We start from the raw sequence: 27,593 nt of genomic DNA on the forward strand, positions 1-27,593 counted from the left end.
CCCTCGTCTTTCAGGGAGCAGAATTTTTCTGTCATTTTTTCTCAAGTTATTATTGCATTTAATTTCTGGTATAACAAGACGTATATTGGAAGCTAAAGGCTCTTTTGCTCCTTCTCCTCTGCTGAACCACTCTGACATTGCTATTCCCATCAAAGGACCACCTTAGTCCTTGTATTGAAATTTTAGACCAATGCATCTGGAAGGAATGAGAAGAAAGCAAGAAGAAAGCACCCTGCCCTTTGCTCCTTCTCTCTGTCCTGGGTTCCCTGCTGCTGGCCAGCACATAGAAATTACAACATACCTGTGCCTTCTGTGACACCATGTCTGCAGAAACTTCAAAGGCATTTTGTTCCTCAAGCCTCTTAGGAAAGGATTTCTTGGTTTCCTAAATGATGGAAAAATAAATAAATATGCTTAATCACGGCAGAAATATAAAAAAAATGGCTAGCTAAGACATGTTTTCTTTCAACTGGAACCAATCTAAAAATTAATAATTTATCATAAATCAAAACTAAAGATTGCCAGGAAAAAAATACGTTGCATTTTATTCATTATTACACATCAAAATTCCCCAGTCAATTATTAACAAAATTCTGTCCAGTTTCCTCAGTTACACTTTGAAAATGGAAATGTTTTCAAACCTTAAGTAAAGGAAAAGCATGCCCACAAAGTACTTAAGGTCTTAAAAACATCTGGGGGTAAAACAGGGTCCCTAAACAAAACCAGGGCGTTCTGTTTATTTTCAGTTACTAAGATTTAAGGGGTATATATCACTACAATACATAAGTGCTTCATTTTAACAAGATGTATGTTTTATATATGCATTTCATAGAAACTGTTTCATTGCTGCTTTTAACACTGTCCTTAGTCCATTCAGTGGATTCTTTCGTTTTTATTAGTTTTCCTGAAGCTAGCTGAAAAAATTAGACATTTGTTGCTAACTCAGTGATCAATATATTATTATCGTAATAATACCTGATCTTAGAAAGCAAGGGATTATAATGTGTCAAGTAAAATTTCAGCAGTAATAGTGATTATTTTAGTGCTTCTGTCACCTGGTAACAGCTGTGCAACATGCATATTTGAAAGAAACAGCTGCTAAGACATAGCTTCTATTGGCTAGTTACTGAGGGCCGTGGTACGACCAAACCAGTTGTGTTCCAATTCCAGATATTTTTTATATTATTATTACTTTATAACTATTCCAAAGAACTTTGTGTCTTAAACACTTCACTCCTGCTTGTCCAAAGCTGCAAATAAGCAATTCCTTGAGGGCTGGTGGCTGGAGAAGCCATCACCGCTCCCACTACTCCGCCTGCTCTGGCCTCCAGCTGCACTCTTGCCCGCACCCACATCATCGGGGTGATGTTGGCTCTGGGGATTCCCAAAGGTACTCCCAGAGGGTCTCCCAGATACCTGTGCTGGCATCGCCTCTTCCCCAGGCACCCAAAGCACGCAGCCTTCATGGCTCCAGCCCTCTTGCTGAGGCAGGTGTCAGGGGGAGCTGCCTGACTGGACCCAGGTGCCCTGTGGTGAACCTGCTTGGTCTTCTTTGGGTGCAGAGACAACAACAGCAATTTTATAAAGAAATAAACAGCTTCCACTGTAAAACTAACATCCTGCTATACACAAGAGAATGTGAATGGCTTGCTGTCTTGCGTCTGGATCAGAAATGTCCCCTCAGCAGGCACCTTTAGTGCCAGCTTCTACAGTAAAATAATACTACTACTTTCTAAATAAAAGCTTCACTTAGCAACGTGTTGTTACTTGTACCTCTCTCAGTGAGGCAGAGGTGATCTGAAGCCTGCAGCTCCCTTCAGGAGGGCCTGGTGCCCTGCACAGGCCTGCGCGCCACCTGAGGGTTGGGGGGAGGCTGCGTAGGCACCACACGCATACACACACCCTGCTTGCTGTGTGCTGCAAATGCTGAACTGCCATTTTCTTCAAGGTGCGTAAACTCGAGCTGCCTGCCAGCACAGTGACCTTGGCTCTCTAACAGGCCTGTGTGAGGAGTGGTGTGGGGAGGTGCTGGGGGGCTGTGAGGCCCCACGGGAGCTGTGGGAGCACCAGCTCTGAGGGGAGAGCACAGCCAGCGGGGTGGTGTATGTCCTCCTGCTGTGGTAGACAAGTCTCAGAGCGCACATTTTGGTTTTACTTGACAGAAGTGAGCACAGCTAGCTTTATGATGTTCACATTTGTCCAATTTATCTGAACAGAAATATTTTTTCCTTCTTGTTTTAGTACCTGTATATCTCCAAACCCCAGAGCTTTGCATTCCTTTCTTGCAGGGCTTATGCTTTGTAACTGCTAAGAACCACTGGAAACCACATGCAAATTGCCAAGGCATTTCCATATATTAAATTTTCGTTAGTAAGCATCTTGGTTGAAACAACGCCAAGTGAACTCAGCTGAGAGTCCTGCAAAGCCTGGGTAAGGTTGGGACAATCGTCACCGTTAGCGTGCACTCCAGCAGTCCTTCGAGAAGGCGTAAGGCAGTAAGTCTTTCTCTAAATAATGATTTTAACTTTAGACTTTTATCACAGAATCACAGAATCGTCTAGGTTGGAAAAGACCTCCAAGATCACCTAGTCCAACCTCTGATCTAACACTAACCAGCCCTCCACTAAACCATATCCCCTAAGCTCTACATCTAAATGTCTTTTAAAGACCTCCAGGGATGGTGACTCAACCATTTCCCTGGGCAGCCCATTCCAATGCCTAACAACCCTTTCGGTAAAGAAGATTTTCCTAATATCCAATCTAAAATAATAATAAATATAAACCTATGTTACTTATGAAACAGCTAGTTCTATGTACAGTCAAAGTTGCCCTATGCAAACATGTAAGCACACAGTACTCTGTCAGAACATTCCAGAAAACAGGATTCACAGACTCAGATGACAATCAGGCCCTCTCATTCCCTCTGCTGTGTACAATGGAGGAAAGAGAGAAATCCAGACAAGAATTAGCAGTCCCTGTTGACAGAATATGAAAATTACCCATCTCCTTGTGCAAGGAAGAAAACTGGTAATTTGTTTTTATCTACAGAGTTTAGAAAGTGCTGTTTTTGTGAGAGCTGCTGAATTTTAGTACAAGTATCTCTGCTGTGGTGTTTATTTGTTTTAAACAACACTAATACTGTTTTACCAAAGCTGAAATCTCCAATACAGAAAAGATGCATCCCTACTTAGGAATAACTAGAAACAGGCAAAAGGTCTGTTAAACCAAATATTCCCTGACTTTGCTCAAGGCCTATAAATACTGTTTGGATCTGAAAACTCAGAAATAATCCCAGATACTATTAACATCACTGACTGATGAGGTACAAGTTCCTGTATACGCTGGAATGCTAATCTCACTAGCTGAAAAGTGGGAAGGAGTTCTGTACCCAATTTACTTGTAGAAACAATGGCTATCAATACTCGTTTTACATAGGGAGTTTTACATTTTCATAGGTCATTTGCAGTGACATAATCTTGATCTACAAATAAAGGAGCAGCTAGACATGAAAATCCTCAGTATAGACAGGCAATGTGCATATGTGATTTCACATAGCTTTGACATTTGCTATATATTTTTCTGTAAAATGGCTTTAGTTATTCTCATCCTTTAGGCATATTGTTTGTGTGGAATCTAGGGATTTAAAAAAATAATAATGAAAGAAAAGGACCCAAATGGATTTTAATTATATTTATTACAAGGAAGAAATTTTACCATACCAGAGATATTTTATGTCATGCTTCAGCCCAGAGAGAATTTTTTTATAGCTAAGTAGTTGTAAAACCTTTAAAAGAGGACACCGTTACGATGAGAGGAGCATTTTTTTTTTACATGTACATACTGCCTTTCCAGCATCCTGGTGCATTTTAGATTTTTATCTGTAAAACTGTCAGGAACCATCATTTTAACTCATCAATTTGATTTTTACCATCTACACCTGCTCATAAGGCTCATTCCTCTAGTGAAAACTAGAAACAGAGCTGCTTGTGGGTGACATTTACAAATGACTGGAGGAAAAAAAAAAAAAAAGGAATAGCAAACAACTACACAAACATCCTCATCTTTTAAAACAGCAATGTGCATAGCTATAGAAAAGAGTACAGACTGCTGTAGTTTTCTGACTGCTAAAACAACTCTTTCTACATGTTCTATTTTCGCCATCTATTTTTATCACAGCCTTCCAGACTTTGACATGCCTCTTGGCTTCCTTGACCATATGGAACTGCCAAACAGTATGAATACTGTAGGGATAGCCTGCAGAAATATCCTAGCAAGGTGTCTCGGTCGCAAGGGTTTGCTCTAACTTCCAGAAGCATTAAGTAATAGGTTTATGGGGTTCACACGTTGTAGCTTTCCTTGCTCAAATTTTCATATAAATTTATGCCAGAGCTTTACACAAAAAAAAAAAAAAAAGGTTGAGAACATAAAAGTTTTTTGGTGTCTGAAGCACCATCTGATTTTTAAAAAAGGTATTCTTCCATAACTAAAAAGCAATTACAGGTGAGTGATGATGTATATGTTAGGAATATATCTTAAGAATCAGTGTTTGATTATTCATAAACAGGACTTAAGATGTGATCTTCCATTGAAATGGATACAGTCTACAAATCAACAGAAGAACTAACACCAACAGCAGTAGATCATGCCCAAATATTGCTTCTTTAGTAGTGTCTTTAAATCCTTCGTACTGGAAACTTTAAAACTTGGGTAAAACACAAAATTAGCAGTATACCTTTGTATTTGCCTCCTTATTGACAGAAGCAATTTAAATAAAGTTCATTAATTTCACACGTTTTTCAGTTATAAAGACTTCACTTATTATATTAGTTCTTCATTTTGGGTTACTTCACTCTTCCAAGTTTCAGTGCAAGGCTGATTTGTCTAGTGACAAGACAGGATATGGCTAATGGGATAATTTTTTTTTCCTTGTGTACAGTTTTGGCAATGTGGGGCCATGCAAGAATGCTCGGAAGGCGTATTTTAGGTCTTCTAAAATGCCTCGTCATACATATCAGTGTTTATTTTAAATTTATTCATTCCGTGGCTTATTTATAAATAAAAAAGGCAGAAGACTATTATTGAATAATCTTCCCATCGTTCTCCATAATCGCACTGTTACCAGTTTTAGCACTCAGCAGTAGCAAAGTGTCATTGTTTATGCACTTCAGGTTTCATACGTTTAAAGGCAAGTCTCAGAACAAAAGTTAAACACTTTCTTTGTTAAAAGCAAAAAGCAACTTTTTAAAGCAATAACACTTTTTTAAACATTAAGCAGTGGGTAAACAATTGATGTCTGAAAACCTCAGGAATTTTATTTTTTTAAGCCGTCTTCACATTTGTTTCCCTTCCCTGGGGACCAGCCCATCTCTCTGGGCTTGCTGAAATAGCTCTTGAAAATGATGGAGAAAAGTTAGATTGAGGAGAGAAATAGGGAGTTACTACAAAGAACACAACCATCTCCCTTCCTCATGCTAGCATGGCTGGATCCCTGTATCTTAACACACTATGGGCTCTAGAGCTTAAAACCAAGCCAGATCTGATGGATTTGTTTTTACTTTGGCTTCTGCTACCCCTGTTAGGCAATACAGTCTCTTACAATGGTAAAGATCTGTGTAGACTTCAGTTGTGGGCTTTAAATGAGTACAGGTGACGTCTTTTGAAGTATTTTTTTTTTTTTTGAAGTATTTTTTGAAGTGTTAAGGTTAATGAGTTCAGCAGTAGGGTAGAGGAGAAGCATGTGCTGAAATGTGGATTGTTTTATGAAGACTCCCTCACAGTGCTGCTCATCCAAGGCACAGCCTCCAAACCACATACATTGCAAGAGTACAGAAAAAGCAGACACAGCCTGCTTTGAACACAGGCAGTGTTCAAATCTTCTGATCAATAAGAATGTGACTAAGAATTTGGAGTAAATGTCATTTCGCTGATTGTATCTTGTCAAATGCCTAGTGCTGGTAAGCGATTGGAATGATAAAATTGTGTATAAAATCAGAAACGAAAATCAGCAACAGCAGGGCCCCACTGAATTGAACCTTTGCCTCAAGTTTTTGGTTTTTTTTTTCTTCAGTTCCCATCCTCAAGGTGATTGTGCCTATGCTAATGCCATTGTCAGTATCTTCCTCCTGTCAGACCAGTTCCTTCCAATACCCCCAAAAGAAAATTTACAGGAGCTGAATAAGGAAAAACTAATGTTTTTTCACAATAAAATAAAATAAAGAGACATACAGCAATTAAAAAAAAATGGCACCACCTTACATGAGGTATCACATAACCAGTCATAGTTGTTTTTTTCTGCTCTCAGCCTCCCCAAGGTCCAAAGCATTAGAAAGTAGAACTTCAAGAGTACAAGGGCAATGCTAAGCAATCCTTTGCTGCCACTGGCTTTACTCTGGGTTAGTAATTGGCTTGCTTGTAATTATGAGCCCTATAAAACCTTGCAGAAAATGCAGAATATGTTTACGTGTTTACAGAGAATAAGTCATAAGTTGGAAGCATCTTTGGAATTCATGAAATATCCCTCTGAACCGGTGATCAGCATTTTGCTGGGAAAGGCGCATGAACATTGTACAGCAAAGGACTGCTGCTGGAGAACAGGGCAGTACTGTTCTCCAGCACCAGAAATGGAGCTGGTAATTGCTGTCTGAGAGGTAATGCTGGTCTCTGGCAGATGGGATGCTTGGAGGAATATAGGGAACACACAGAGAGCATCCCAGGAGATATTATAGCCCCTGAGCAACCTGTGCACTTGGAGAGAAGAATGCAACAGTATTGTCTGTGTTAGAAAACATTATCTGGCCCATAAACACATGAAGCAGTGTTTAATTTAATCAAGCCTACAGTATTTCTGTCTGATAATACTCATGTCTACTTAAGCCTTATACTTCATAGATCTGCACGTGCCAGGTAGTTGGGCTCAGTTCCTGTTGTTCTTAATCATCTATAGTGTTCTAGTCTAAGTTTCTTAATGTTTTACACAGAAAAGGGATGTAGAAAGTATAGATAACAAAATATGGGAAAACACTTTACAAGTAATTTACAGAGCCTTAAGCTAATGAAGAATAAGAGACCTTGCCTGCAATAGCTATGGCTAGTAGATGTGGCAACATCTTACTCTGCAGTAAGTGAACGTCACAGGTATTAAGCAATATTTGATTATTTTTTTTTAGCAGAATGTTTTTATCTTCTCTTGGTCTAAATCAGCTTCCAACTATTTTTTTAATTTTTTTTTTTTTTTTTTTTGGTTAATAGGCTGTGTAAAGGTCACAGAACTAATATGGAAAAAAAAAATCTAATCTTAACCTGCAGTTGATTTATGAAATGATACTCAATCCCCTGAGTTTGTGGAAGTAACATGTACCACTAATAATCTCTTGGAATTGATTTAACACCATATTCTACTGGAGTGCTAGGAAGAAGCCAAGGACTAGTAACAATCAGTCATTTGCAGTGACATTTTTATTACTCTTGCAGAAATGCTGTGCTTTAATTGTCTCCCTGCTTCAAATCAACTGCTTAGTTTGCTTTAACACCAGGTTGGGGTTTTTGTTCCCGTCTTCCCCCAAAAAGTTTTCATTGCCCTTGCTACTGGGATCCTATACTCTCTGTGTATTCCTGGCATAACTGCTAACATGAACAGGACCAGCGAGCCTATCCATGTCCCTCTAATTTAAGAGTGAAAATGCTATATTGATTCTGAGTCACATTTTTATGGAGTTCACACTAAATTCTTCATAGACTTGCATCCCAGGCAATTCCCCCTTGATTCACTAGGATTGAACTGAGAAAATCCATCCAAAAAAAATCTTTTTTTTCCTACTATTATGAAGTTTGCAACAGGCTGTCCAACAGAGAAACGGCTTTGCTTTCAACAATAAAAAAGAAACTGCAAGCTCTTAATTTAGTAGCAATGCTGCTAGCGCTTTAGCATCTCCTTCAGCGTGCCTCCAACTGATGAACTGAAGCACAACTATAAATAGCGATGATGTCTTTGTCAGCTTGTGATAAAAAGGTTTCTTCTTCACATTTCCTGAAAGGACATATAGTAAAACATCTCTCATCTCATTTTTGCTTCATACATAGATTTATCTGTTTGGTGGGTTACTGAATCAGACCACTGATTTGTTGCCAGCTGGGTCACAAAATAGCTCAGTGAACAGCAGGAGCACGGCCCTGAGATTGTATCATGTATGACTGGCACCCCAAAGCTGAGCTTCACAATTGTGTTAAGTTCTCAGGTTTAAGGTTCAGGAGTTTGGGGTGATCTTCTCTTTTGACACCAGAAAAGAAAAAAAGTGATTTTTCAATCATTGCATTCTGGGGAACACACAGTGATGGAAATGACTTTCCACGTCTTCACTGTTACACTGCATGCCAGGGTTAGGTGCCAGGGGCAGTGCAGACAGGCACAAGGCACAAGGTACAGAATGCTCCTGCCTACTCTCAGGTGGCCACGGTCACAGCCAGAGGGGCCCAGCTCTCAGTCCAGTCCCTTGCTGCCAAACCACAGCCTGCAAATTCACATGCTCTGCACTAAATACGTGTCTAAATGACCAGGGCAGCCTCTCCTTGCATTGCAAATCCTTGGGAGTTCCCTTCTGTGGCTGGGCTGCTCCTTCACCACCCTGTATCTGATAACTGGGAAGCTGCCCAGGGAGCAAATGGCCTTGTTAGGCTACCTGCTCTGTATTTTAAGAGAGTTCCTGCCAGGAAAGCATTAAGTTCCACAAGTCCCCACTTTTGGGATCCAATGCAATGACAAAGAGGAGGGACGTGACAGCGGCTGAGGTCTGCCTGCTACGGCATTTTAATGGAACAGATGGAGTCTGTCCTGAATTGTGAATCAGGAGTTCATTCAGGCAAAATAACAATTGGAAAAAAAGAGTTAATTTTCAGGGCTTGCATGCCTTCAGGTTTGTTTGCTGGAGAATATTTTTGGAAGGTAGTATTAGATGCTAAGGGAAAGTTACAGCGAGGCTTGTGACTAATGGATAAGATGCACTGTGCTCTGTGATGCTGTTAGAAAAATGCTGATGCAGTTAACTTCGAGAGATAAAATAATAGCAGCAGTGATTTTTTAAAAAAGCAAAAAAGAAAAGATTCCATAAAGTTTTCAGAGATCCTGCCTTGCTATCATTCTGGAAGATGTTTCTAACTAATAGTCACACAAATAATTGCAGATTACAATGTCGTACAACTCCATTAACTAGGTGAAGGAAAAATAGCAATATTTTCATTTTAATGAGATGTCAACTCTTTCCTTCTCTGTACCATGCATCTTAATGTACCTTGCTGTCTGCGCTGACTGGGGGCTCCGAGGCTTTGTCATTTCTTGGCAATTCCTTTCTCTAATTTCTTCTGACACATGGTGCTTAAATCCACAAGAAATGTGAGGTGAGGCAGAGAGGATTCCTGCAGACTGCCGCGCCATAAGACGAACACTCATTTGCATTATTCATTAGATAAAGGCACTGATTTGCATCTCATTTTGGTCGTCTCCATTTCCAGGCAGAGGATGTAGAGAATTCTCAGAGTTGCTAATTTTTTATGATATTAATAGCATTCATTTGAGATTAAGTCTCCATTTTCTGCTGCCCTGTATTGTCCCACACTTACCTTAAATACCTACAGAACTGACATTCTTTTGTTCCTTTGGTAGGGAATTGTAGCTATTCACTGCATAGTAAAATGTGCTAGTTTGTTTATCACCACAATTTTATAAAGTATTTCTATGAAAGGCATAATTCTTTACTTGGTCACTATTTGTAATTTTATTATGATCCGTATTCTGTTTTTCTAAGGTTATGGTTCAAACAAAAGCTCGTAAAGCAGCTGCAATTATTGTGTACAATCCAACAGCATCTGATTATTACTATTTGGAATTCTTAAGCACTAAGCTTTTAAGAACTGTATCACCTCTTTTAAATAACATGTTAAGACAAAGTTAAGGAATACATGTGGAGTGGCCCCAGATAACTTTCAGTGATGTTTTCATCTTTTCTAAGCTTTATGAACTAGTTTACATCATGCTTAGCATTAATATTTGATGCAGAAATCTATACCACAAGAAGGAGGAGATATCACTCTTCCATCCACAGTGCATTGTATGTGCGGGGCTTTTGGTTTGGAAATTGTTGGGTTGGTTGGTTGTTTTTTTGAGGGGGGGTGTTGCCTTTTGGCACTATTACGCCCTTTTATCCTGTTATTAAACATGCACAAACAATCTAGAATTTCTAACTTCCCCAGAAAGAAGACAAATAGGAATCATTATTTGGCGTATGCTTAATGATAAGCAACTTCTGAAGATGCTTTCGAAATCAAGAGCTACTCCCTTAGCCGTCATTTACCTCCTAGGACAGCAAATGACTGAAATAAATGGGGGGTTATTCAGACTGTCAATGCCCTTGGTTAAGCTTGGTGTTTCGCTAGGCCAGATACTGTACAAAAATAAAGGAAGACATGGTCCCTGCTCTAAATAACTTACAGTATAATTGAAATAAATGTAAGCAGCAATAAAAAAGTAGGGATCATAAGACCGACTTTAGCAAGATGAGGTCTTGAGTTTGATTGTGCGCTTTTCTTTGATTTTATTTACAACGTGGCTGTATGAGTGGCATTCCCTCTGCTTTCTGTGTTGTCTGGCTTCTAGGACGTCACAGAAGACAGATACATTTGGGGATGGGCTTATAAGCTGGAAAAGCTATGGCCCTGAGAAGCAGTTGGTCAAGTCTCTTCACATGTAAGCAGACATGGCAAAGCATACAATGCAAATGGCACATAAAGAAGAAGCTGGCTTATATTATGACCCTGACTAATATGCAATTTAGTTACAATTGAGTTTGCCCCAAGTTAGTGACACACCTGAATCTCAGCAAATCACCTAGGTAATGCACTGATGGTACTAGCAGCAGTTGTAGTGGCAGAAGATGCCATATGGCTCTTTTTCTCTACCCAGGTCAAAATATTGTTGGAAGAGGCTTAAAAACATAGATATAAATGAGCAATTAGCTGATCTGACTTTCATCCAGCCCCCAGCGATCATACACATCCTATGGTCTGTCCACTTCCTGTGGGGTAGCTAGCCAGATTTTTCCAAGACATCCAGAGTCAAGAATTGTTGTACTTGAGGACAAACAAAGGCAGCTGGCACTTCTTCACACTGCACAGACGCTGCCCAGCTCTGTGAAACATGCCTGGATTATGCCCGGGCACTTCGTGAAAAGAATGAAGCAAAGGGAAAATGAAACAAGTCCACTTCTGCACAGGGGAATGTCAGGTTCAACCCCACACAGGGGTTTTCACATGAATGGGGGACAGGTATTGAACTTCTACTAAACACAGAGAATTTGGTGAAAGTCTTCTGAAGTCTGTACAGCCTTTTTGTTTTCTTATTTTGGGGAACAGACAAAGCTACAGTACAAATTTTGTAGTCCCACAATCAAGATATTACCTTACATTTCCTTACAATTTCAGGATCCCATCCCTCTACCTTTAGTCTGAAACCAGTCACCAACAACACTGCAGAAGCTACGGCTGTTCTTTACTACAGGGTCTGGTGGTATGGCTACTTTTAAAGATCCTCAGCATTTCTATTCAAAACTGTGTGTGTGAGATGCTTTTCTAGGCTGCGTCAGACTGAAGCATAAATTCCATTTTTGGTGTGCTCTGTTAAATTATTATTAACTTGAAAAAAATCCAAAATACAGGGTTCTGCCAATTTGACTTATATTTTTGTTATGTATTTTTCAAAGCAGAAAGCCTACTTCAAGTTTTTAAGTGTGCCAAGTAGGACAGATGCTGCCCTTCAGAAATAAAAATTGTCTAAACTGATGCCACGATGATTTGGGTTGTAGAAGAGCAGTAAAGTTTCTGCCAGACTTAAAATATCTTTCCTTGAACACTGGTCCCGCTGCGCTGCTCTTGCTGTCAAGCAAGGGTTTGCAGATCCTCAGTTATGAAACACCTTGTCACCACTCATCCAGGAGCTTGCTCCTGCTCTGCTGTTGCGTTTGTTGAAGTACTTTGTTTAGATTTTGAAATATAAAATGGGTTTCCTAATGATTTCCTCAGCAAAAAGGCTGCGGACAGTCCTTTGGTACAACTCAGGGCAGCTATTATGAAGCATGTTATGGGAGCAGGGGATAATCCAAAGGCTTCTGCACAATGGATTATTCTAAACAATATTTACCCTTAAAAACGTCCTTGTCTAGTGCAAAGGGAGCGGAGCAGCTGTTCAACATTTATTTTTAATCTTCATTTTTCAATAGATATTAGACCTCTGCCTCTTTGGGGGCTCGCTTCTGTATCCCTAAAGATTTTACTGCAAAGCTCTGCCTCATTCATTACAAAACCCCTATTTTGTCAGCCATGGCTCCCTCTGTGCCCTCACCCACACCTAGGTCGGTTTGGAGGTAAATCCACTGGTCCCTGGTTTGGATGGCCGTGCAAAGTAGCTGAAGAGCAAGCTCAAAGAAGGAGCAGAAGATGTTTACTGGCACAGAAAATTTCCTCCAGTGGCAAAGGATTGGCAAAGCCAGCTCAGTGCCATCTGCTCTTTGATCCTCCCCCTGTTTCAGAAGCACATTCAGGAGGCAGACCATGCCAGCAGCAGGAGGATGTGGAGTGGACCAAAGAAAAACCATTCCAGATGGTCAGGACAGCCAGTACGCTGGGGCCTGTGTAACCAACATGAGTTGGAGCAACATTTAGGATGCTCTGAATTATGCCAAGACTTGTTCCAAATCTTAATCAGGATGAAATGTTTTTTTAGGACTACTTTTCTCCCTCTCCACTTGTGATGAGCATGAACTGGAAGCCAAAACAGGCAAATTTGTTCCACATAACAGGTAACAATTTTTATAATATATTCATCATTAATAAGATGAATCTGTGCTTCATATAAGCTTTAAGAATGCCAATGGAAAGAAAAAATTGCCAGTCTAGTGGGTCATGCAACAGCATATCTTAGGTGCTTCTTGGCAGCACTGAAAATGCTTTTTTCCTGCAGAGATGACCTTACAGGATAAAGCTCTCCTAATGTGCCTCACTCTAATTACAGAAAACTGATCCTCATGTGTTCATCCCACATGTGTGAAATTCTGAAAGCTGAATCAAATTAAGTTCCAAACATATTTTCAGTTTATGCTGAGATGCCGCTATTTCAGCGACTCCAAGAAAAAACGAATATTGCTTTCCTTCGAACATTATGAACAACACTGCAGGGAGATTACATCTGCTACAAGAGGAAAACGCTATATTTATGCCTTTTTGTAAACCAGCCAATGGCTAATGGACAGGAAGTCTTTCAGAAAGTTTTGCAAATCCACATAATGTTCCCTGAGTACAAGAGAGCGCGTTCGAATCTCAGATTTATCAGAGAGAAAAGAGCAGGGGGGTCGTGCAGACAGCTCACTGTTCAGCAGGTATCCAAGAAGGATCAAAACCACAGGCTTTCCAGCTAAGATTAGCGTTATCTGAAGCTTAAAATACTCTCCTCTGATGTTCCTTTTCAGTTCATAGCATGTAAATCAGCGTTGCTTCTTGCACTTTGGAAGAGACCAAAGCATTTGTAGATAGTTTGCTGTGATAAACATGGAGAACCATGAGCGCATGGAATCAGTCCCTTCTCCAGAGCAAAGACTCATGTGCATTTGGAAAAGCTGACAGAAATCCGGCAGATGCGTGAACTAATCTGAATTAGAAGGGCCAGAAATGAAGATGTACAGTGATAGCTGATCATGCTACACTTTATCATGAACTGAAGCACAGAGCAAAGCTGGAAGAATACTTCTGATAAACGCACACATCGTTTCTGATAACTTTCATTACACTTAGTATTTGTGTGATGGTTTAAATCCATGGTAAGGGAGCTCTCCAAACCTTGGAAACCTCTGACTCAAGTAACATGATTTATACTGCAACCTTTCTGTTCCTTTGAGGCTTTCGTGAAAACCCCCGTGGTTTTGGGGAATGGGCAATGAACATGAGTAAACGCCTGCACTCGTGCCAGCTCTGTGGCTGCAGCGGTGACCTTCCCGTGGTACTGGGTTGCTCCTAAATGCCTCAGTGTGCAAGCTCCTAATGAACAGAGTGATTAAAGAATCTCTTGGAGGAAAATTAATAGGAGAAAATGGGAAACCACAATTCATATTCTTTTCTGTCCCACTGTTCTCTGTAGGTACCTTCAAAGCAATTAAATGTGGTATTAAGATCTGTAGAGGCTTCACTTTCTATCTCAGAGCATGAGAGTTCCTGCTTTTGTACAGAGTTCTTGAAAATCGGTGTCACAGTGATAGGTTTCAAGGAATAGCTCTCACGTTCACCACACCAGAAAAATGTAAAAGATCGCTGTTACAACTCAGACATCCCAATAAGTCAAAAAGCATTGATGGTGCTATTTTAACAACTTAATGTACTTCCTATGTGTCTTTGGTGCTTATCATTTCCCGCACGTCTCCTTGCTCAGCTAAGCAGCCCACCCTTCTCAGATTCTCTTTGTCTAAAAATCTTTCCATGCCTCTCATCCCTTTTCTGTCACAAGGGAATCAGAGTTCTCTGAACATAAAAATAGCGTGAGAATAGCAGGTAGTAACAAAGTCTAAAACATTGTAGGAGTCTGCAGGGGAAGGCAGACTGAGGGTTACGCTCTGCCAGTGGGCCATTGAAGATGCATGTTTGCCATAAACTCCAGCGTTTAACTGGTTCATTCCTGAGCAAGCACTGCAATAATTATTTGTACAACCCACTATTTAAGAGCACTTGTGTTTATGAGCCCTTATTGTGCTAGGTTCTGTCCAAACACCCACGTCCCTTCTCCCCAAACGCAAGTTAGGGAACCCACAGGTATGGACAAATTGTCACACACAAGGAGTCAACACTAGTCAGCATGATAGACAGTCATAATACAGCACAATTAATATTTAGCATCACACTTTTACTAGACATCACTGCAAAAGAGGTGCTTTTAAGGTGATAACCTTATGGAGATTAATGATCTGGTTTCACTAACATTTATGGAGGACTCCTCCCAAGGGCGAAAGGCAGCACAAGGAGAAAGCACAAGGGTGCCTATGTAATAAGTAAATAAAAATCAAACAATTAACAAGTGAAGGCTTTTACCACCAAGGAACAATACGAAGCAGGAGTTGGTTTCCTGATACTGAATGGGAGATGAGTAGTGGGGTGGGAATAGGCTTTAAAAATGAAGGCAAACAGCCTGGGTCTGATGAAATGGAGAAGGGGGAGCTGGTGCTGGAGTGCAATGGAAGTGCCTGGTGGTCAAAGCAACGAGCTAAAAAATAAATAAATACAAGGGTCTCTGCAGCAGTATTCTGGATGATAATCATCAACAGGGCAAGACAGCATTTGTCAAGGCCAGAGAAAAGGTTGTTGCTGTAATCAAGACACGGGATGGTGAGAGCCTGAATGAGAGTTTAACTGGGAAGATGGATAGGAAAGACCATATCACAAAGATATGATAGTGATATAGCACAGAAACCATAAATCATCTGGTAGAGCCAGTGCACTCTCAGCAAGGTCAATTAGCCCATGATGAGCACTGTGCTGCCAAAGCTAGGCTGCTGCTAGTACCCAAGCTATCGAGTTTGCAACTATCTCAGGAGCATCTGAACAACAGATTTATAGCTAGCTCAGATCTCTGCTGTGTGGAACTAAATACAGTGTAAACATATTTAGCCTAAGTGTGACTTTCCAAATTAATCCACCTGACAGGCAGAAGGTGCAGCAAATCTGCTCACTCTTAAGACACGCTCTGCAGAATGTGTCCTGTAATTTTGGATTTCCTTCTTCACTTGCAGAGCTTTCAGTTCCTGACATTACAGCCTCTCTTATTGCTGATCAGCTGCCCTGCAACAATCCTTTTTCTTCTCCCCCAGTACCTTGCGTTTTAAACTGAGGGTCAAGTTCTACTTCATCTTCTACCTTGTTAAGGAGCAGTGGTTTGTTCTGATAAAAAACAGATAGCGATGGGTGGTGGTGACAGCGATCCATGTGCAGCGAGACAAGTGACACACTCAAGGAACAGGCATCTTACAGGTCCATCATTTTGCTGCATTTCTGAATGGAGACATTGTGATTTCTCTTGTCTTACTGCGGCAGATTTTCCATGGCTTTGTTCAGGGCAATTAACACACGGGGGTTTCTGGTACCTACTTCTCAAGGGAAACACCAGTCCTTTCCTCACATGTGAGACATGCAGCAGGCTCCTTGACACCTGGCTGGCAGTGCTGTCCTCAGACTGTCCTTAGAGCGAGTGTCCGAGCAGCAGGGTGGGGTGTTCCTCTGTGATGGGAAACGCGTGGGTTTGGATCAAAGCATAACTGCAGAGCCCAGCAAGATTCTTCACCGTCACATCAGTATCAAACGCAGCTGAGGTCAGACGGGGATTTCAGAAGAGTAGGGATTTTTACATGTATTCAAAAACAAGACAGGATGAGCACCTGGCACAAGGGCTGCTGACTTTGCAGCAGCAGATAAACAGATTGTGGCAAAAGTAATGGGGGATGGTACAGTGCATTACACAGCCCCTGATGCTTTGCTTCAAGCTGGTGCGGTCTGCTACCACCAGCAGCACTTCAGCAGTGCCCGTCCTGGAGTTGCTTGGCAGTCTGTCTGTACTGGTGCAAGCTCCTTACTTCCCATCACAGGATCAGGAGGCCATTTAATGTCAATATGCTTGCAATAAGTAATTTCATATGCATAGAAATGTTTGAGAGCTTTCCAGTGATGCTAATTGGTAAGCACAGGGAATATGAATAGAGAGGAAACATGAAATCCAAAATGCTCGTAAGCATTATGACAAAAACCTTGCAAATTCTTGCTGTAGTATTTTATTGTATCTGATAACTGTCACATTGGATTTTTGTGAATGGCCAGGTTACAAAATGATCTTTAAAATTATTTTATATACTTGTGATAGCATTTTCAGTGAGTTGTTAATTTTGTAACTTCCAGATGTTAAGTCTTTGAAGCAAAAAATTAAAACAAGTGTAATGTGCTTGATTGCATAAAAGAAGACCCATCTAAATGCCTATATAAACTTGCTAACATTAACAGTCAGTGAGTTTATGAGGGACTGGAGCTACATTTACTGCGCAGTATTTGTCCACAGAATGAAGGATTTAATGAGAGTAAAGTAAAATTTAGTAACTAGCTTCAAACCATTCCCCACCAGCTCTGAAAGTTGCGATTGTTACAGCATGGACCCATGGAAAATGTTCTGATCAGCATTAGCTGAGCCAGAGATTTGCATGGTATTAATCTGCAGTACTGTAGAGCAGTTAGAGGTAAAGTAATGTGGGGAGAAAGAACAGGAGATGCACGCACACTTGCTGTACTTGCATTTAGTGCGTGCTTCATTCAGGGAGCCTCCGATGGCCACACACAGGCTGTGTCCCTGCACTGAAACTGAGAGGGAAGGGACAGTCCTCCTGCCACCATTTCCAGCCACCCCTTTCAGGGATCTCGAGATCAGCAGTCACTTTTTCCCCATCTGCCCACAGTCCCGCCTCCAAGACACTTGGTGTGATGGGGTGGGACATCATTTGGGCCATAGCCACCATTATTTTTCCCCATTTCCTTATTCTTCCCTAATTTCACCTATATGGATTGCACACACACACACCCTTGCAACCCCCCAGTGCACTTGCTTTCCTTTCTACAGGAACTCCACAGGCTAAAATACAAAAGAAGCGAAAGAAATCACAGCTGCAGAAGGGTTACCCGCAACAATTGACTTGCAAGCATTAGAGTAGAGCATTAGATTTCTATCTAAAATCTGTATTTGGGATTTTATCTCCATTGTAACTGCTTTAGACCAGCTTGAGCACGACTCTTTTCTAGAGCAATGCAGACGAGGGAACATTCAAGATTCCTCTTCCTGAAGCTTAGGCACATACTCAGGATGTGTTTGACACGACAGCAACTCCTACCAAGCATCCCTGAGGAACGCAAGCAAGCCTGGTTCCCTCTGCCCTCCCAAGGAGGTGAGAAAGAACTGCGCTCCCCTTGTTTTTCTGCAGAGCCAGCATTTTATAAACATGCCACTAATTGCTCAGCATCCTAAACATCATTATAAAAAGTGTGTTTTTCAGCAGAATAAATTCAAGGGTCTCACTCATCAATTTTAAATGAGCACTGCAGGGCTGCGAGGTCAAAGGTGTAAGCTTATGCTGTTGCTGCTTTGAAAATGCCAAGAGTGGGATTTTCACTATAACACCACTTTGCCCCAGAGAAAAGCCTACTGTGTTATCTTTCCAAATTAAAATGGACACCGAGAGAAGCGTTGTTTTATGAATTAAGAGAAGGAAGCTTGCACCGTGGCTTTATTTGGAATAATTACAGGGAAGTATTTTTCCACGTACGCTCTTTCCCTAATTAAACCCATGGAAATGCCTCATTTTCTGGTTATTGCCAAAGTGTTTCAAACTCCTGTAGAAATGCTTGATTGTAATTTCATTAGAATTCCATTTCTCCAGGCTATACAGGTGCAATGAAAGAAGCAGTAAAATTAATTAAAACTGTGGACATGTTTATACCCACCAGGTGTCATAAAAGGTAGTGGCTGAGACATTTTTCAAGTAATTAAGCAGACAGTTCTGCATTTTCTGATGAGTTACTGCCCTTCCCTCTTTAATCTGGGTAACAGATTTCATCACAGCACTGTTGTCAGGTGATGGGATTACTCTTTGCAATCAGCATTCCCCTCGCACCGCCGCGCGCTAATCAAAATCACATCATTGCTGCAAAGAGGCAGTGACACGCAGTCGGCACGCTTCCAAAGTCAGGCTTCGTATGCCAAGGTCTACCCATAATTTAGACTAAAAAGGGAATAACACAATTCTCAGTTTAACCATGTCTTGCTTAAGTAGCTCGAGTTGTTTATTTGAGGCATGACACAGCTTCTGCATGTAAGGCTCAGCTCTCCTCAGTGAGGGCAGCATTTCATCAGGTTCATGCATGGCGGTGGTTGTGTTACAGGGGGGCTTGTTGGTTTGTTTAGTGGTTTTTTTTTTTTATTTTGTTTTTTATATTTTGTTTGTTTTATCAGAAGCTTGTCTTCCAGTCAGGTTGAAATAAGCACTGGTTTTCCTGAGGAAGCACAAATTGCCATGGTCACATCCTGAGGCAATATTGTACATAAGGTTATAATGATGGCAGCCCCTGAGTTTGCAGTGCAAGCTAGGAGTCACAATTCGGCACATTTTGTTTCTTCACACTGGAAGGGGATATATATATATAAAAAAAAAATAAAAAAATAAAAAAACCTCTGCTCTTCTCTTTTGGCTTCGAATACCACTAAGTACAGCCCATATATAACTGCTGCTGTATCATAAGTACTCAGCACTGAGGCTAGGAAAGGAGCAGGGAGTCGCAGCACCCACGGTGCTCTCCCTGCTCAGACATGGCAGTGCACATCTCCGCAGCAGACAGCAGATCTAGCCTGGTTTTATCAGCTTATAAAGGGGATATGGCAAGTCTGGCGTGCTCCCGGTACAAAATAGCAATGCCATTTCCCCTCATGATGGGCTCATAAAAGAGCCATGCTAACCCAGCGTTCTTCAGGACACCACCACCCAGCTCTGGTCAGCATTATTGCTAATCACAGCTGCTCTACGCCTCTCATCATGTCATTGTCACATGAAGGTTGTTTCCCAGACCACACAAGAGAACAGGCTAGCTCCTAGATTTTCTTGTAATCTTACACAGCAAGTCATACCTTGTCTGCCTTTTGGTGTTTTACATGCCTCTTGCAGTCCTATAGCACCAGTACTATAAAAGAACTATAAATATTCCAGAGTACTGGATGCTATGCTTTCTTAGTTAGAAAATTAAAAAAATGACTCATTAGTTTTCCTTTCTTACTTGGGTTGGTTTGTATTTCGCAATCCCTATTGATTAAGTATTTCCTAACGTGCCCTTATTTTTAAATACTTAAATGAAACGAGTCACTATAAAATTGTTAACTACAGAGCAATCTAAGTGGAACACTCTATGTTTGGTTGCAAATACCTTTAGCAATGAACATGCTTGCAGAAAAAGAAATTCAAAACATTTGCGTCAGAATGACAGCATTCATCCCATAGTGCCATTTTGAGCTAGTGCCCTCTCTGAGCGCATGTTTTTCTTGGTTTTTACTTAATGCTCTGTCTTTATTAACTTTATATCATTTTAATTAGATTTCCTTTCATAATATTGTAATATTCTCCTACTCTCAAAGTTATGCCTTGCAAGGTCATCCCTGATACATGACTAATGCATTTGACTAAAATGCACAAATAAAATATGATAGTCACATTAAAGCATATGGGACTGTGTTGAGAATAACAACTCAGTCCAAGCTTTAAAAAAAAAAAAAAGTGAAGTAAAAAACCTTGGAGATGAAAGATAAAGTCATATACTTCTAGAACCAAATTCAGCTCATGTGTACTTTGTACCTGCTGTTCTGGGGCTGAATTTGACCTTTTGAGAGTTGGAAATGGCTTTTGAAACAGTTGTTACTTTTTTTTTCTTTTCAAGTTTTAAAGAGCTATTTTACACTTTTTCAGTACTAAATTCTGCTTTCTGCAACAAGCAACATAAATCTAGAATCTGCTTTGACCTAAATGGAGCTCTCTTCCATTACGCATCCAAACATTTTACAAGTTTGTCACCTCTTTCACAATGCTCAGGCTTTCAGTTAAATATCACAAGAGTAAGTACCATAGGTAAGAGACCTTAAATATAGTACCCTTTTATTTTAGTGATTTGTATTACTTCATTATGTAAGAGAAAAAATAGAGCATTTCATTAACTACTTTTGTGCAAGTCATACTATGCTGTTGTATTTCTTCCAAACTCATTAATTCCTCCTGTAGAAGTCAGTCCAGACATCCAGTCATTTCCATCACCTGACTTTAAGTCTCTTCTATTTCTGCTGTGTCCTATTTCAGGTGAAGTAAGCAAAAGTATATTTTAAGAGAGGGTACAGCAATGATTGAGTGGTATCTCAATATTTCCAGTGTTACTTTGTATCCTATTCTTTTGCATCTTAATTTTCTGTCTCCTCCTTCTCCATAAGTTTCTGCTCAATATCACAGAATCTCTAGGTTGGAAGAGACCTCAAGATCATCGAGTCCAACCTCTGACCTAACACTAACAGTCCCCACTAAACCATATCCCTAAGCTCTACATCTAAACGTCGTAGCCTGCCTGCTGCACGACGGCTTCCAGCTCCTCCTGTTTGTTACCCATGCTGCGGGCATTGGTGTAGATGCACTTCGGCTGGGCCATTGCCTTATCCCCCGGCCTTGCTATTGTTCCCCCTGGCACAGCTCCAACAATCCTTGCTTCAGCCCCATCCCCCTTCTTACCTAGTTTAAAGCCCTCTCAATGAGCCCCGCCAGCTCCTGGCCCAGGATCCGTTTTCCCCTAAAAGATAGGGACCCGTCTGCGGCCATCAGGCCAGATGCCAAGTAAAGTGCCCCATGGTCGAAAAACCCAAGATTTCTGTGTTGGCACCAGCCCCTGAGCCACGTGTTTAACAAGTGGGCTTTCCGTGTCCTCTCTGTACCCCTCCCTGCCACCGTAGGGATGGACGAAAACACCATCTGCAGTCAGAGCAAGAAAGTCCTTTTCAATTGGGAATAAACAGGGAAAAAAAATAATTCCACTAACTTGGAAATGAAACTATAGAATCATAGAATAAATAAGGTTGGAAAAGACCTTCAAGATCATCTGGTCCAACCATCACCCTACCACCAATGTCACCCACTAAACCATGTCCCTAAGCACCACGTCCAACCTTGCCTTGAACACCCCCAGGGCGGTGACACCACCTCCTCCCTGGGCAACCTGTCCCAGTGCCTGACTGCTCTTCTGAGAAGTAATGTCTCCTAATTGCTTTACCTGTTAAAGAGCAGTGCTCTTTGTTCAATTCTTTAATTCTTGAAGAGTAGGGGCATGATGTTTCCATTTTTCCACTCCCCAGTGACGTCACCCCACTACCAGGACTTTTCTGCTGTGATGGAGGGAGGCTTGGCAACTCCATCAGCCAGTTCCCTCAGGACCCTGGGATTCTGCTCATCAGGTCCCGTTGACCTGTACCTCTTTGGATTCATCAGCTGGTCTCAAACCTGCTCTTCGCTTACACTGGGTGGGACTCTGCTCCCCCAGCCTCCATCTATGGGGTCAGGGAAATGAAAGATGTGGGAAGCCCTTCTACCAGTGCACACAGAGGCAAAGAAGTTGCTGAGTACCTCAGCCTTCCCCACCTCTGTCATTACCAATTACTCGGATATAGAAACTCACTCCTAATATAAGAAATTAGCCAGCTATAATCACTCACACACTACTGTTTTCACCCCTCGGTTTATTTTTACAAATGTTAAAGGCGCATGGTGGCCCTTGGGGACTCCACCTGTCACCCCAGTGCAGCAGCCCGAAGGGAGCTGGGGCCTCTCTTGGGCTCTTCCTCAAGGCTCTGCGAAGAAGGGCTGCCACCTCTCGCACAAGGGCTGCCAGATGGGAAAGAAGCACTCACACAACCCCTGACAATTGGCAAAGGTCTTTATTGCCACGTGGCTCCAGGCTAATGCCTGGAGTGGAGCCTGGGCGATGCGGAATAGGGAGCTTGCCGAGCCCTTCTGCACAGCTGCCGGTGTTCCTTGAGGACACTTTTCAGAGAGCTGCCGGGGGACTCCCATGTTTGTTGTGGCCGAGGTGGGTCCACTTCCATCGGTTGCTCTTCATCTTGTGCACCCACCTCCATTGGCTCCGCGGGTTGGAGGACGAGCCAGTCCCTGGCAGGGACTGCCCACACAGGCTGCCTTCCATTGGGCATATTTTCCGGCCACGGTGCCGCACCAGGACGCCTCCCAGTTCCGTGCCTCGGGTCCATTCCGTTCTCCGCTTGATTTTCATTAACGGAATTCCTGATGTCATCTCTCCCTTGGCCACGGCTGGGTCCCGCATCATATTCCGTCCGCTGGGCACGGCTCCGCTTCCCGTGGCCCTCCAACCCACGCTCTCTCTCTTTGCTGTCCTCACTGGACCTCCGGCTAGGCCCAGGCCTGCTGTTGGTGTCCATCCGAGGGGCCGGTCTGCTCCCCACATCGCTTCGGCTCCAATGATATTTATCATAATAGCCTCTGGGCCGGGCACCAGACACCTCCTGGGCACTGATGGTTCTTGTGCTGGAGGCGCTGGCCCTCAACCCATGGCACATTCTCCCAGAGGCAGACATCCTCCTCAGTGGTCCTAGGAACAATTTCTTGTCCTCGCACTGAGAAGGGCTGCTGCTTGCCTCTCTCTCTCTTTGCTCCTAACTCTGGCCTTCCTTCAGCCGCTGGCTTTCGGAAGACCAAATCGCTGAGCAAGTGGCGGGCCAGTGGCAGGGGGGCCCCTTTTATAGGGCCCGGGGCAAGGGCGGGCCCGCTGGTGGCCACTGTGACCTCGGCAAAGCTCTGTGATGGAGCGGCCCGTGCGAGGCCGAAGGTGGCTGCCTTGGGAGAGGCCCGGAAGATGCCCTCATGTGGAGCAAGGACAAGGGTTGGGGGGGCTGAGGGCCCCCTTTTCTGGGGCTGGCTCCTCCCCAGGCTGTTTGGCTTGCCAGAGAGAAAGGCTGTCCCATGAAACCCTGCCTCGACCCGTTTTTTCTCCAGATCTCCAAGGGTCAGAGTCTCTCGTTAACAAAAAGAAAACCCCACCAACGAAACCAAACCAGATCAATTCACAAAAAAAAAAAGCAGTCAAAATTGAAGTACCGATCACAGAATCACAGAATTTCTAGCTTGGAAGAGACCTCAAGATCATCGAGTCCAACCTCTGACCTAACACTAACAAGTCCTCCACTAAACCATATCCCTAAGCTCTACATCTAAACGTCTTTTAAAGACTTCCAGGGATGTGGACTCCACCACTTCCCTGGGCAGCCCGTTCCAATGCCTAACAACCCTTTCCATAAAGAAGTTCTTCCTAACATCTAACCTAAACCTCCCCAGTGCTACTTTAGCCCATTCCCCCTCATCCTGTCACCAGGCACGTGGGAGAACAGACCAACCCCCACCTCGCTACAGCCTCCTTTGAGGTACCTGTAGAGAGTGATAAGGTCGCCCCTGAGCCTCCTTTCCTCCAGGCTGAACAAGCCCAGCTCCCTCAGCCGCTCCTCGTAGGACTTGCTCTCCAGGCCCCTCACCAGCTTTGTCGCCCTTCTCTGGACCCGCTCAAGCACCTCGATGTCCTTTCTTGTAGCGAGGGGCCCAAAACTGAACACAGTACTCAAGGTGCGGCCTCACCAGAGCCAAGTACAGGGGGACATTGTGCAGTCTCCGTAGTACTTTTATTGAACTTATGCGATCTGGGCTTACTATAGAAAACAATTTTAATATGGTTTAGTAGCCACTGAAACACCTCAAAGTTTATGGAAAGATACTCAGAAGTCACTGAAATCAGTTAGAAAGGTAGTCAGCTTTAAATAATATATGGTATGGACATCTGCAATTTATCTAGGAAAATTATCTAGGAAAAAGTTATTCTCAGGAAAGTGTAGCAATTGATATTTTACACTGATTAGTGGAAAAGAAGTGTGCTTGTAACATCTTGGAAAACAGCTAGCATGGCAGCCAGGTGCTTCTAGGGCATTGGATGTCTAGTGCAGTCTTTTGCCATTCTGGTATGGAGTGGGATAATTTGTGATTAAGTAATAACGGATTTTGTATTAATTTACTAACAAGAGATTTAAGACATATGCTGTTAGATGTTCTTTCTCCTCCATGGTGCATAGCACATTTTAAATTGGGGAAAAAAAAAATACAAACAACAGATTATAAATACTTCAGCAATGTTGCCCCATGAGGTAGGCTTGCTCTTTGTCTGTATCTCACAATACATCGCAGCCTTTCCAGGCAAGCTAAGGGGGCACAGCACGCAACCTGATGAGCCTTCAGCATTGAGATCTTTAGAACCAACACCGTTGGGTAACCGAGACAAAGCACTTGCACCAAGGGCATTCGGAACCAACGCACTGCTTTGATACCAGCTCCAGCAGCAACACAGCATGAAACAATCAGGATCTCTCCTACCAACTTTCTCCTCTGGCCTCCCACATAACCACCTACCAAGAGCACTCCCAGAAGGAACATATACTCCAGCACACGCAGCAGAAACCAACACACACCAGTTTTCACAAGTAACTGCAAGGTCAGAAATAGACATACCAGCTATGCATGAAGTAATATCAATAAAATTCTAGAAAAAAAGCTAAAAGTACCAGAGAATAATAACAAAACTTCTATTTCTACTCAAATCATTTGTAACTTAGCTTGCTCAGAAACGTCCACACGTCATTCCAGCCTTCAGCAAACCCTACACTGACCTTGACATGCTAACTTAAGCTCTTAGTTGACAGCTGATCACCATCACTGACCTTAATTGGGTAAAGTTGTGATGAGTGTCAAATAGAACAATCATCCACATCCAATTACCACCTCGTTTCCAAAAGCTGGGTTATAGTAAGGAAAAGCTTGCCCCACTGTAATCAGAACAGAAGAGAACCTAAAAAAAAATGAGTTGAAAAAAAAAGAAATACATGTTATGATACAATTTCCACCAGATTATTTAGAAATTGAGCATTACATCAGTATTGTGCTTTTATGTTGGGAGAAATACATTTGTGCATGGCATTTTCAGACATAATTTTTTAGATGTAACAGTCTGGTGTTGAGATTACATATGATTTGAAGAATATCTCTTTTTAGAAGTATAATGCCTTCTTAAAACTTGAAACTAGAAGCAAAGTGGTGGCACCTGAGAAAGATGTAGGTGGGAAAAAACTTCAAGAAGTAAATCAAGCATAGCAAATCCATTGTCATCCTTGGATATCTGAAGTAGGATTTCTGATGTTTTCTCAGTTAGAAGATACTTAAAACTTGTAAAAAAAAATGTATACTTTATACAATAAGAATCCAAAACCATAAATAAATCAGGTATCTCAGAATAATACTCTGAAGCTTAATATTCAGAGAAGTTAACTAAGCCATACTATTCGTACCTGTCCTCAGCCCACTCTTTCTCCAGCCCGCGTACATTTGTTTTTCTAGGTATAGAGTCACTGAATTTCTATATCGCATGTAGGCAGTTATGTATGTAATTGCTAGTGTGCCAGGAACAAGTTAGTTCTGATTAACTAAGTTTTTCCACTGTAATTTGCTAACTGAGAATAAAAGAAAACAGAAAAGAATTGTAACCCGCCTGTGTCTAAATCTGTTCCAGCACATACTGGGAAACGTGCGGTAGTTTGCATTTCTGTACGTGTCCTGTCTTCTGTTCTCCTGGGACCACTGTCCTTTTTCATTGCTGATTAAAGTGAGACAGGCTCTGTTACTTCCAGGGAGGGCTGAAGCGGCACAAACATTTCAATAAAGTGAAAGTGGAGCTGATGAAGGAACAGGAGGAGAGGCGGTCGTCTGTTCCTCATTTATTGCGATTGTCCTCTCTGTTGGCTGTCATATCTGGAGGATTTATGGCTCCCCAGAACCTGCTATTTCAGGTGTCTTTGAAAACCTTGACACCTTCACCATGTGATTGGAAATACCACTTCTTTTACTGCCGTCTCTTCCTCCCCCCTCCTCACTGCTTATTGCCCATTTCTTTACTGCCTGTGACTTCTCCAGCCAGCCCAAAGTCTCCAGGTTTAGCTTAAACCACAGCTAAGCTAGGCTGATGAATTTTGCACTCAAGCGAGCAGTCGGTCTAGCCTGCCAGCTCTGCTGTGGGTCACAAACCTCCAGGGAGGGGCCATGACTTAAATCCCTCCAACAGGGTCCCTGGAGAATAGATGTCAAAGTCCTTCATGAGCTGGAAGTGTCACTGTGTCTGGCTCCAGCAGCATTTCATGTCTGTTGGTTTTGGATGGGTGCATTTATCTGAGCATAGCTCCTTCTCTGGCTTTTTGTTTGCTTGTTGTTTTGGTATTTACAAGAAGAGGGATCAAATTCCTTCCCCATCAGTTCTACTCAGTATCAAATATTAGTTTTGAACAGATTAACCATGAAATATTAAACTTGTGCTTTCTTATATCAAGCTCTGATCCACACTCATTTTATCTTGGCCTTGTGGGAACGTCCAGCTGGCCCTTTCAGCTATACCCACATGAAGATGTGAGATCTTTTATTTTCCTTTTCCTGGGTTCCATCAGCAGCTGTGGTGATTTAAATCCATACAGCCTTACACTGCCACAAGCTGTAGCCTTGTTTGTCCCACCCGTGGCAGGATATAGTGTTTCACTAGCTGCAGAAACAACTCCACATCTTTCTTCTGGACATCTTGCTAACCACTGTCAAAATTGTTTTGTAGCCCGGTCTCCTGCCAAGTCTCTTTCCCATTCAGGCAATGACTTACTTGTTTGTTCCTCGGGAGTACCAAAGGCTAGCAATGAGTCCTTGTTTTCTGCAGCACTGTATGCTTCCTGAAGCAGCCTGGGATGTCCATTTTGTGCACTTGCAACTTAATCCTTCTTTAGGACCTTTCACATCAGCAGCAACTCCTCTGCATCCAAACTGCTGAACCCACAGCCACCTGTCCCCAAAGACACTATGGCTGTG

The 27,593-nt window shown here is 42.2% G+C and overlaps 1 protein-coding gene and 1 long non-coding RNA gene across 11 annotated transcripts in view; one reads left to right on the forward strand and one right to left on the reverse strand.

The window, feature by feature from the left end:
- Nucleotides 1-25,523, reverse strand: part of LOC110354292 (uncharacterized) — a 31,231-nt gene extending 5,708 nt beyond the window's left edge. Inside the window, exons 1-2 of one of the 2 annotated variants that reach the window (XR_002406051.4) lie at nt 25,262-25,523; nt 302-385 (exon numbers count right to left, since the gene is read on the reverse strand). This is a non-coding gene — a long non-coding RNA (uncharacterized lncRNA). Of the gene's footprint in view, nt 1-301; nt 386-25,208 lie in introns of both variants that reach the window. The other variant, XR_002406050.4, reaches the window with a different exon arrangement.
- Nucleotides 1-27,593, forward strand: part of NTNG1 (netrin G1) — a 159,777-nt gene that overhangs the window by 12,828 nt on the left and 119,356 nt on the right. The window lies entirely within an intron of this gene.

Source organism: Anas platyrhynchos, chromosome 8 (assembly GCF_047663525.1).
Source record: "Anas platyrhynchos isolate ZD024472 breed Pekin duck chromosome 8, IASCAAS_PekinDuck_T2T, whole genome shotgun sequence".
Lineage (NCBI taxonomy): Eukaryota > Metazoa > Chordata > Aves > Anseriformes > Anatidae > Anas > Anas platyrhynchos.